Source organism: Rhagoletis pomonella, unplaced genomic scaffold (assembly GCF_013731165.1).
Source record: "Rhagoletis pomonella isolate Grant_MI unplaced genomic scaffold, Rhpom_1.0 Rhpom_scaffold_00002, whole genome shotgun sequence".
Lineage (NCBI taxonomy): Eukaryota > Metazoa > Arthropoda > Insecta > Diptera > Tephritidae > Rhagoletis > Rhagoletis pomonella.
The window spans coordinates 17237376-17248394 of NW_023458556.1; the positions used below are offsets into that span (position 1 = coordinate 17237376).

At 35.3% G+C, this 11019-nt stretch overlaps 1 protein-coding gene across 1 annotated transcript in view; it reads right to left on the reverse strand.

The window, feature by feature from the left end:
• Positions 1-11019, reverse strand: part of LOC118734475 (pancreatic triacylglycerol lipase-like) — a 15218-nt gene that overhangs the window by 3973 nt on the left and 226 nt on the right. The window lies entirely within an intron of this gene.

Sequence of the window (11019 nt, forward strand, 5' to 3'; positions counted from 1 at the left end):
TTTGAGGTGCAAAAAGTAAACAAGTTGTTCGAAAGCAATAATGCAGAGCCAATTAAGATTTTTAATGAACTCAATGTTTTACTTTCGCATCTATGCTCCCTAGTGGTTATTAGCGCGAACACATTTGATCCTATATGCTCCCCGTTGGAACCATACCTTGCTCCATTTCCTCAGTTTTATCACAGTTTTGAAGAGTATTTAAAAACAAAAGTAAGCACAAACGCTTTTGACCACGAAGCCGAGAAAATAATTCGAGAAAATGGTCGCTATTTTATTATCACTTTAGTAAAGGAATTACGCCAACGCCTCCCTACAAATATTGCCACACTAAAAAAAATTGACTTTTTTCGGTTGGAAATGCATTAAGAGTAATTTAACCAAAAGTATTTGTTCAACTACAGCAACAAAAACACAAATAAAATGCCGACGAAATAACATCCATAGAGATGCAATGGCAACGGTTAACGTTACATACCTGGAGTAATTTAGACTCAACTGTAAAATTTTGGGCCGAAGTTTATCAATTTCGAAATGCCCTAGGAGAAAACCCTTTTGCTCACCTTTGCAACCTAGTTTTTAGTTTGCTTGTTTTGCCTATAAGTAATGCAGAAGTAGAGCGAATATTTACTTCAATGAATATAATAAAAACTAAGCAAAGAAATCCAATGTGCGTTAAAACGTTAAACGCTATTTTATATATAAGATACGGTTTAAAACGTGAAGAAAAATGTGGATTTTCACTAAAACATTTTAGCCGTTTTTTGCCAGAGTCTATGTGAAATTTCACTAAAACATTTTAGCCGTTTTTAGCCGCTTTTTTTTGCCAATCTAGCCGGTCGGCCCAAAAAGTTCTGGCAACACTGCTGATGACCGATTTGTATGTAGATGTGTTTGTATGTATGTAAGTGTTGCAAAGCGGTTACGATCAATGTTTTAGTGCGCCCACGTAGCGCGTCACGAGAATCGGCGACATTGCGGTGGGCGAATGTTTGCGTAAAAATTAAGGAGGAAAAAATATGAAAAAAAAAGATTTACATAGTTTGGAGTTAAAAATTTGCAGCTATGTATAAAATCACTTAGAAGCTTTGATGAGGACTTATATTTGCATGTGCATTGATTTTGTTCAAAAGAGTAGCGAGGGGGTAGGACTTGAGTTACATAGGAATTTAATTGGAGAGGTAGTTCAATGTAAAAACAAGAATGAAATGATTTCAAGGCCAAAGTTGGTCGCACTTCTGCCTTTACGACTCTCCCCCAACGGCGTTCGTTCAAACGATGGTGATTTCAATATTTAAGCTAGCGCAATGAATAATCTAATAGAAATACTTAGTGCGAACGAATGAATGGGATGAAATGCCGAACTGTACGAACTTTTTAACGACATAGACATAGTTAAGCCCATAAAAATACAACAATTCCGCTGGCTTGTTGTACGCATGGATGACGACACTCCGGTGAAAAGATCCTATGACTCTGGACCCATGGCTGGACAACGAAACCGAGGGCGCCCACGATTACAATGGAAGGACCAAGTGCGTCCGCATGAACAACTGGCGAAAATTTGAAATGGAGAGAGGCAACTGGCGAAGCTTTTTCGTCTCGGCACAAAACCAAAAAACGGTTGTTGTGCCAAATAAGAAGAAGAAGAAAAAGAAGCAGATCTGTATGCGTGCAATATAAAAGAATTCGGATAATGACCACGTGAGCAAAATATTAAAAGAACAAATACCGTACTTTTAAAACTGATTTTATGTAGAAAATTCTTATTTCACTTTTCTAAAATCCAACTGGAAATTGTGTAGTTAAAATAATTAATTTGTAGTTAATAAAATTAAAATAAAGCAAAAAAAATATATTTTAAAAATTAAAATAAAATATTTTTTTTTCTTCTTATAACTATACAATCTAAAAATTAAATTAAAAAAAGCAAAAAATTAAATTAAAAAAACACTAGTAATTAAAACAATTTTTAGTTTTAAAATAAATCTAAAAATTTAAAAAAAATGTATTAAAACAAGACAAAAAACTAAATAAACGAAATAAAAAAATAAATTTTTTCTTTTTGAAACAATAAAATCTAAAAATTAAAGGAAAATGTATTAACAAAAAAAAATAAATTAAATTATAAAAAGAAAAAATAAATAAAGTAAGTTTCTAATAATTAAATGAAATCAAAAAATATCTTTCTCTTATAAACAATAAAATCTAAACATTTAAAGAAAATTGAACTAAGAAAAGACAAAAAAGTATTCAAAACAGAACAAAATAAAAAAAGGTCATGAATTCAATTAAATAAAAAAATTATTCTTCTTTTTAAAATGAAAATGAAAATTAAAAAAAAATTATTTTTTTTTCTTTTTAAAACAATACAATATAAAAATTAAAAAAAAGAAAGGACTCGAACTGGATCTCTCGAATTGTACCCCAGTGCTCTGCCCACGCGGTCATTGCGATTGTTGGAGCAATGCGAGCTAAATGATATACAAGTGCTTTCTCTCAAAATAAATTTTCACCACGAGTGGTGAATGAGAGAGCTGTTTTTTAAGACTTTTGTGCCATTGTGCTTATTTGTCTTACGAAAGACTTTTTACTATCTTAGCCAGAATTTCCCTGTAAGTTTGAACTTATCTGGGTATTCGGACCAGCATAGTACTTTGCAAAAGGTCTTGTTCGATAAATTTAGCAAACTGGGAATATGTGAGGAATTCATAACTTGAAAATTGGGGATTTATTATTTTGCTTGAATGAACTTTAATTCGTGGCGTTGGCATCACTCTGTTTAAAGCCTCTCTACAATTAATTCATAAATAAATAGAAGAAGGTAGAAAAGGCAGTTGTTGCCAAATAAAAGGACCAAAATATTATTGCACATTTTTGCTGTTGAAAACAATGAAATTAAATATGATGTTTGGAAATGAAAGAGATGCCGCTACGGCTAAGCCAACTATTCAAGTACCTTTCAACATACAGCAAGTACTTAAACAAAGGCAACAAAAATAAATTCACAAGCATGTGTGCATTATGTTTTATTATCCTTAGTAATTCAGTCATACATATATTGAATCCAGTCCGACAGCCCAGCCTAGCCCGCCAGTCAACAGTCGAGCAGCGGCATTGTTCTTTTTCTGCTTTTGTTGTAATTGCAGAAAATAATTGTTGCCATTATCAGGCTTGTTAATCAGTTTTACATCAGCTTCATTGAGTCAATACAAATGGCACTAAAGAATACCAACAAAAGGGAGTAACATAAAACCCAATTGAAGCCACTATATGTTCATGCTTATGTACATACATACATATGTGTCTACATTCGGGGGTTTATAACACAAATTGAAAGCAAAATATTTAGTGGTGGTTCCTAAGCAATGGCGAACAGCAAAAGTAGCAGAGAGAAGAAAGAAATTTTCACAAATTACTTGAAAATAAACTCCGTACTTAGAGCTCAAATACGGAATGCTTTTACAAGTTACATATGCTCATAAATGTTGGCATCCTTCATGCCTTCCTTCCATTGCCTATTTGCTGCAATGTTGTTGTAGTGTTAGGCTATGTGCTTATCTTGATTATGTTTCGGTTTTATATTTCCATCAAAATTTTGTCAAATATGCTTCATGCGATTTGACACGTGATTACACTAAAGGTGACATAATGCAAGCAAATACTGTTATTACCAGTGGATAATATACAGAATAAGAAAAATCCATGTGCAATAACTTTCGGGCGAAAACATTTGCTGGCCTTTGCTGGTGGTATTTTGCTTAGCAGCTGAAAGTTGGAATCCGCATTATTTCTATATTTTATTATTGAAATTATGATACTTAATTACTATCTACATACTTATCGTCATTTAATATCTAATTAAGGAAACAGTTTACATTTTCTCCGTCAAAATACTAATTTTACTCCATTTTCAAATGGGTCCCAGGAGTCTGTACGCCCCTTGAAGGTAGAGTAAAGATCTCTTTCTAGTATTCTGCTGCTACATATGTATTTCCCAACGCACTTATGTAATTATAAAATATCAAAGACATACTGAAGATATTGTCAATTCTTAATCATCACTTTTCCCTATTTAAAGCCCTTTCTCGCCAGAGAAAAAAGGAGTGGATTCTTGTTCGCTTAACTTTATTCACAGCCTAATTACAAGAGTGTTCGCCGTGCCGCTGCTTCAGCTGCCAACACGAATAAAAATTCCTTCGCTGCATTGTTGTGCAAAAATTTTAATTCGCGTTGAAATTTTCGTGCATCGCTGCTATTTTTGGCATTCGCTTGTGTGTTTCTCTTATATGAGCGCTGCTGCTGCATGCAATGAGCAATACGTCCAATGATTCTGTATGCATACATAGTATGTATATGTATGTACATTAGGGTGGTCCAAAAATTCACGTGAAAAAGTTAAGTCGGTAATTAAATGCTTTCACCCCCTAGGATTGTTCTATACCGACAAAAATAAACCCCTCTTTTTTATTTTGAAACCAAAAAATATTTAGAGGTCGCTCAAAGCGCCCAAAGTTTTCCATGTATTTTATATGAGGAAAAAACAACGTTTCATGGAAATGGTATAGAATTCTTGGAAATCAATATTTTTCGATAGGAAAGCTCTGTTTCCCTTCAGGACGTTTCAAATAATAACACCCCATTGTTTATTTAACCATTTTTTTATAGTACAATATTTTATAGGTCCGCCAAAAACCGCCTAAAACCCCGAAAAATGCAATGGTATCAAAAAATATTTATTTTTGGAAGTCTCCTGAAGAGAACCAGAACTCTGATCGGAAAATATTGATTTTCAAAAATTCTATACTATTTCTGCTAAAAGTTGTTTTTTTCCCGTATAAAACACCTCTAAATATGTTTTGATTTCAAAATAAAAAAATGGGGGTATATTTTTTCGGTATAGAACAATCCTAGGGGTGAAAGCATTCAATTTCCGACTTTACTTTTTCATGTGCATTTTTGGACTATATATATATATGGATTCAAAATGAAGGACAAGTTTTCAAAAATATGCCTACATATATTTACGTAGTATAAACATATCAAAAGAGTATTTATGATTCTAAATTCTTAATACATTTAAAACTTTAAAAATGAATCACGTTTTCTTCATTGATATTAATCTTTTTTTACATGAAAATTTATAAAAGTATAGTAAAACATATTATAATTACAATAGCTTGCACAAAAAGTGGAAATCTTTAAAAGATTATTTTATAGGCAAATTTTGAGTCGTTCAAAACGAAAACAATTGGCTCAAAGTTTACTGTAATGATATATCTTCTTTATCGAATTTTTTAAATAATGAAAAAAATAATCAAATGAAACTGCGTATTTGATTGAAAATCTCACTTTTTTCGCATGTAGCACTAATAATTTTCATTGAAGTCGCCACAAGTTATATATTTTGGTAAGAGGCACATCAATACCCTTCGAGCTGTAAGTCGCTCACGTTAATTTACGTTAATTTAATTTAATTTTGGAGATTTTTTCATGAGATATTGAAGAAAAGCTACGAAAAGTACCAAAAAACACTTTTTTGAAAAAATCCATCCATTGTCCGATAATTTTAAAATAACGAATAAAATGCGGGACAAATGCAGGACACTTGGAAAAAATCGGTACATTTTCAGGTTTTTCAGGTTTGAAAAACTACGCAGGACCGACCTTTGAAAAACAGTACGGTCCTGCAAAAAACAGAACGGATGGTCACCGTAACTATACCCCATTGCATACATACATTAGGGCGGGTAAATTTTTTTTTTACTATGCGCGTATAACATAACAGGATTATATGTGTAAATTGGAGTTTACCAAATTGCGAAAAAAGGTTTCGAAGAAAATGTGAAAGGGAAAACCTTTTGCGCCCTCTGGTGGAAGTTTTAAGAAAAATATAGGTACAAAAATGGATTCCTCATACCAAAAAAAAAACCGCTTATAGCATGTTTTTATAAAAAATGTAAGCACTTCCTTACGACACTATAGTAAAATGTCAAGAAAACCATTTTCTCAATTTGGCAAACTCCAAATTGCTTTTAGACCGACCCATAGTTCCCGCGGCTAATTTGCTTAGAATGGTACCCTGAATCCATTACCGAAGGATACGCGCCTAGTCGAAAAAATCTACCATACAAATTGACCCGCCCTAACATACATACGCATTGTTTTTTTGTCAAATGCAACAACCGAAAGAAAAACGAATCTACCATCGCAACGCTAATCGACAACATGCGCATCCGCACGCCAAGTTATCGCCCAGTCAATTCGTTTGACACTCGACGTTCATCAATACACAGCGACACATTCATCAAATTGTTGCCGACTACTCGAGTTGCACAAGTTGCTGACACTGGCAGCGTTGTCAATTTCACCGCGAGTACTTGGCTACTGCTGATGCTGCCATTTCCGCGCAATGAAGTGAGTTGATCTGCTGCTGCTCCTTCGTTTGCCTGCCTGCCACGCCAATGTTCGCCTGCCAACAATCAATTTGTTTGTGTGTGCGTAATTATTTGAACAATTTACGGTCTACCAATTGCATTGCATTCTTTGCCATCCCCAAAGCGAAAAAGGGGAAAATCAAATGCAGCCAAGTGATCATGAGGATCGCGGCATGCAACAGCAAATGTGGAAAAGGGGGGTGGTAAGTAATTTTGAGGCGAGTAACTTCCAGCGTTCATACCGAACACACTTTTCCTGCTTTTTCTCTATTTTCTTAAGAATGCGTTTTTTCCTCATAGCCGCTGCAGCCCGAACATACATATGTATGCATGCGTGTATGTACTTTTTTTGCAACAGCAGATCTTCTTCCCGTTTACTTCTCTGTTAGCCAATTGTGACAGTTGCTCGTAAATTTTCATTCAGAGTGACGCTGACGTTGCTGCATGGGCGTTGAATGCATTTGTAGGCTGCGTGTTTTTTTTTTTTGAATGCAATTTTGTTTTGCTAGCTGCTTGTTGTGATCGCAACGCTCGCTCGCACGTAGGCGCTGACATTTTCCGTTGTCATCGTTGACTGCTGTCGGCGGCAGCACAGCGCAATTGCAGCGGTAAATTAAAGTGGCAAATAATTATGTTAACTTGCATGTAATTGGCAATTTTTATTGTTGAAATGTACAAATTTATAGCATTCAATCTGCTTGTTTTTTGTTTTTTGTTTTTCGTTTTTTGCTACTTGTTTCCTGTATGTCGGATGTGCCACAGAGGCATTGTTGTTGCTGTTGGTATAAATGTCAAGTTAATCGGCAATTGAATTGACGATATTTTATACGGACCCTTCCAAGCTTTGATCTTAAATGGTACATAAGGCGCATTAGGGGTTAGAATGGCCTTTTCTCTATAGGTGAAATGCGGGTTTCTACCTTTTCCTCGACTTTGCAACTTCCGTTGCTGCAGTGGCCATTATACTGCGAGCTAAACCTGACTGTCATGTGGCCGATGGCACGGTGTCCTGTTAGTATTTCCCTAGGACATTTCTTGTTTTCCGCTCATCGAGCTATGGTCAGAGTGACCGCGATTTTCCAAATGTGCTCAGATTTGTCCACTTCTGTTAGTGGCTGCTCTGACCTTCTCGACGGCTTGCAGGCGAATAAAAGGTGCTTGAGGAACCCGCCTACAGCTGTAGGCCTACTAACAGGCACATAGTCATCGGAACCAATGCAATGACTTCTGCAGGAGCTGCAGAGACAAATATGAGCCTGAGATCCTAAAGCACCTGGTATGCGAATGTCAAGCACTCTGGAGAAGAAGAAATAAATTCATGAGTTCTGAATTTCTCGAGGATATAGGCGACTAATCCAAATTTGATAAACGTCAGCTGCTAAGCTTTGTAGAATCTACACGATGGTTCGAGTAGGTGGGATTCACAATCCGCGTCGTATCACAGCGGGCCCAAATAAAGGGTTTAGGAGTACTAGTGTGATCATTAGCAGCCGCCTAAACCTTCCCGTACCTAACCTATGTAGTTGCAGCACAGTTCAGAAGAAATTTACATGTCGTCGTTCGTCTAAAGTACAAAACCGCGTTGTCTCTTTTATCAAACGAACTTAGTTCAGGCTAACTTCATAAATACATTTTAATCCGACTACTATTTTTATTGGGAAATGAGCTTCTGGTGAGCAAACAAATTTTTTGACACAAATATCAGTTTCGCGGTTTTGCACTTTAAACGGTGATATATATAGGTGGAATATTCAGGAAGGTCTCTAATTCCAACAACAGCAGCGATCGGGTCTCTCCTCTTACATATAGACATGCGGAGCTTCGCTGAGCAGATGCGCCTTCCACCAAACCAACGTGGCCCCAGTCTTTCTTAAGTCCTAATTATGCTCTTACAGAAGTAAAGCACGTCAAGTAATGATTTTATTCTCCGTTTTTCGACATTCATTTTCCAAAAACGTCGGTATAGATAGGTTTTACAAGGATCCACAATAGAATATTTAAATCTCTAAATTGCTTCCTTGTAGGAAAGCCAACAATATACTTTCTCCTTTAAGAGACTTCACGTCTCATGCCAGATTGTACCAATCAATTTTAAATTTATCAGGCTGTTTAAATTTAAAATTACACAATTTTGTTCTGAAAATACGAGAGCAACGAGAGTTCACGTTCCTGAAGGTAAACTCTGCCATGGCGCAAGGACCATCTTCCTGCCCCACCGTCAGCAATCCTTTAGAGAACATGGACGGATCCACAATCTTGTGATTGTTTCGTTCATTCTAAGACGTCTGATCGCAGAGCTTATAGAGCCAAAAGTAGCGTTATCAAACGGGAGAAAATTTAGATCTGGGGAAAAACTCGCGGCCCTCCTAATTTTACTATTTAACACTTTCTTCCTTTCCTAAATTATTGTACGGCGAACCAAACCATTTTAGTTAGCCAGATTCGTAACTGAAATCAGAACAAAGCTTTTATTTTTAACATCAAAAACCTACTGTTTCGAAACTATTTAGAAGGTGTTTTTATATTCGAAAGAAAAAAGCGTGCCAACCTTTATTTTATGAGATCAGATTCATATTAGGCGAAGCGACCCAAAATCCATAAGAGTTGACTAGTCTCGTTTGCCAGACATTTTCTTTCTGTGGGGCTGTTTTACCTGTAAATGCCAGCTATGATAGCCAATGAGCCAATGAGCCAACATTCCTGTCATTAATGTCGATTCCAAATTATTTAGCTATTTTTCTTAAGCATATCAAGACACAGCCAAACGAGTTAAAAGTGAAATTGACGAATAATGACTACGCAGAAGTATAATTAATATCGTATGGCTCGTGGCAGAAGAATTAACCTCAAGCGATTGTCAAGAGAACCGTTTGTCAGCGCAGCACCGCTCACCGCCGTGTTGACCTCATTAGCTGGAGTCGCAGACAAATTGTAGTGGGGGTACATGCTTACAAACATCAGTAATGTTGTAAGTAATTGTGGCTTAAACGATAATGCATTCTTTTAATGTTTTTTTATTATTGTTGTGGTTGCGGTTGCTGCTGTTTTAAGTAGAAGTTCAAGTAAATACGAAAGACAATTAATTGATCACTTGCAATACATCAAAGTAACACTTTGCACTGCTGTGGCTGCTGTTTGCTGTTTGAGGTGCTGCCTGTTTTGCTAGCGTTCGTACAGCTGTAGTAATTCATCAAAATCCACAAGAAGAGGTGTGTTTGTGGTAGAGCGAGCGATCGTTTGTTTAGTTCATCACCTGTGCGAGGTTGGTCAACGAGAAATACAGGTAGCTTGCACAATGCACGCGCCAACTGTGGCATCGATCACGATGGTATTTTTCATGGCTTAAGTACTTTGCTGATAGTTTTTCAGCCACATATGACACTAAAGGGTGTACCAAATGGTTTATTGCACTAAACTCTTGCATAATATGTAATAACGGTGCTAAAATTCCCCTGATTAACATATTCACACATACATACATCACGAAATATGTCCATAACCTATTTAATTAATTAAAAATAATTGGCACATTCACTTTAAATCAACGAATCGAGGAAAAAATACCAAATTTGTAGATGAAACAATAATCAAAATGCGGGAAGCTATATCCTTAAATACCTATTTTTTATGTAAATAATTCTTAAAGTTTTTCCCAAGTCCAATAACACCAAACCGTCAACTGACTTTTCTCGGAAATAGCGCTAACGATTTTTGTATTTTAAGGTTATCTAATTATTCTATTCGAAATTAGTTACAATTTAAATAAAGCATTCTAGTATGGGTTGAAAATGGAAGGTATTTTAAAAGTCCCAAAGGGTTACCACCTATTTTGAATCAAATATTTATTTTATTTTTTTTTTTTTTTAAATAAAGGTACAATATTACTATTCATGGATACCAAAAGAATGCTCTTAAACAATGCTTCGCCTATATACTAAGTGTTATCTTTTAGGATATTAATTTAAGGTGGCAACTTATTTTTGATTTTACAAAATTTAACGAAAGCATCGCAATATGGATATCGAAAGAAATGTATTTTTGATAACTTTAATTAGAAAATATTTTCGATGAGGTTTGCCGCGTTTTTTGTAAAACAAATTTGTATTTTATTAATTTTAATAAGTTACAAAGTACATATACGCTCAAGATATGTACAGTTCATCCAGCGTATTTCTAAATAGGGTTGCCAAATAATTTTCAAGTAAGAAATTTCCTTACATTAAAAATATCAAAAGCCAAATTTTAAAATTTATTTTCAAAATATTATTTTTAAAGCCAGTATTCAATACAAAAATCTTGAATCTTTAAAAGGCAATGTGAAAATTCGCATAGATTGGAAAACTGCCACGCTCAGTACAATAGTGAGCGCAAATGGTAACTTATTAGTCTGTTCCAATAGCAGTCCGGTTTACAGGATTTAGTCAGAACTTCCTATTGACATAAAACCTGTAAGTGGGAACACATTTGAGAGAGTAACTGAGCAACTGTTCCTAGTCAGAAGTTACAGGATTTAGTCCGGAGTATTTTTTCCTGTAAGTTCATGAAAAGTGTCAAACGATCAGCTGATTTACATGTGCAAACAAAA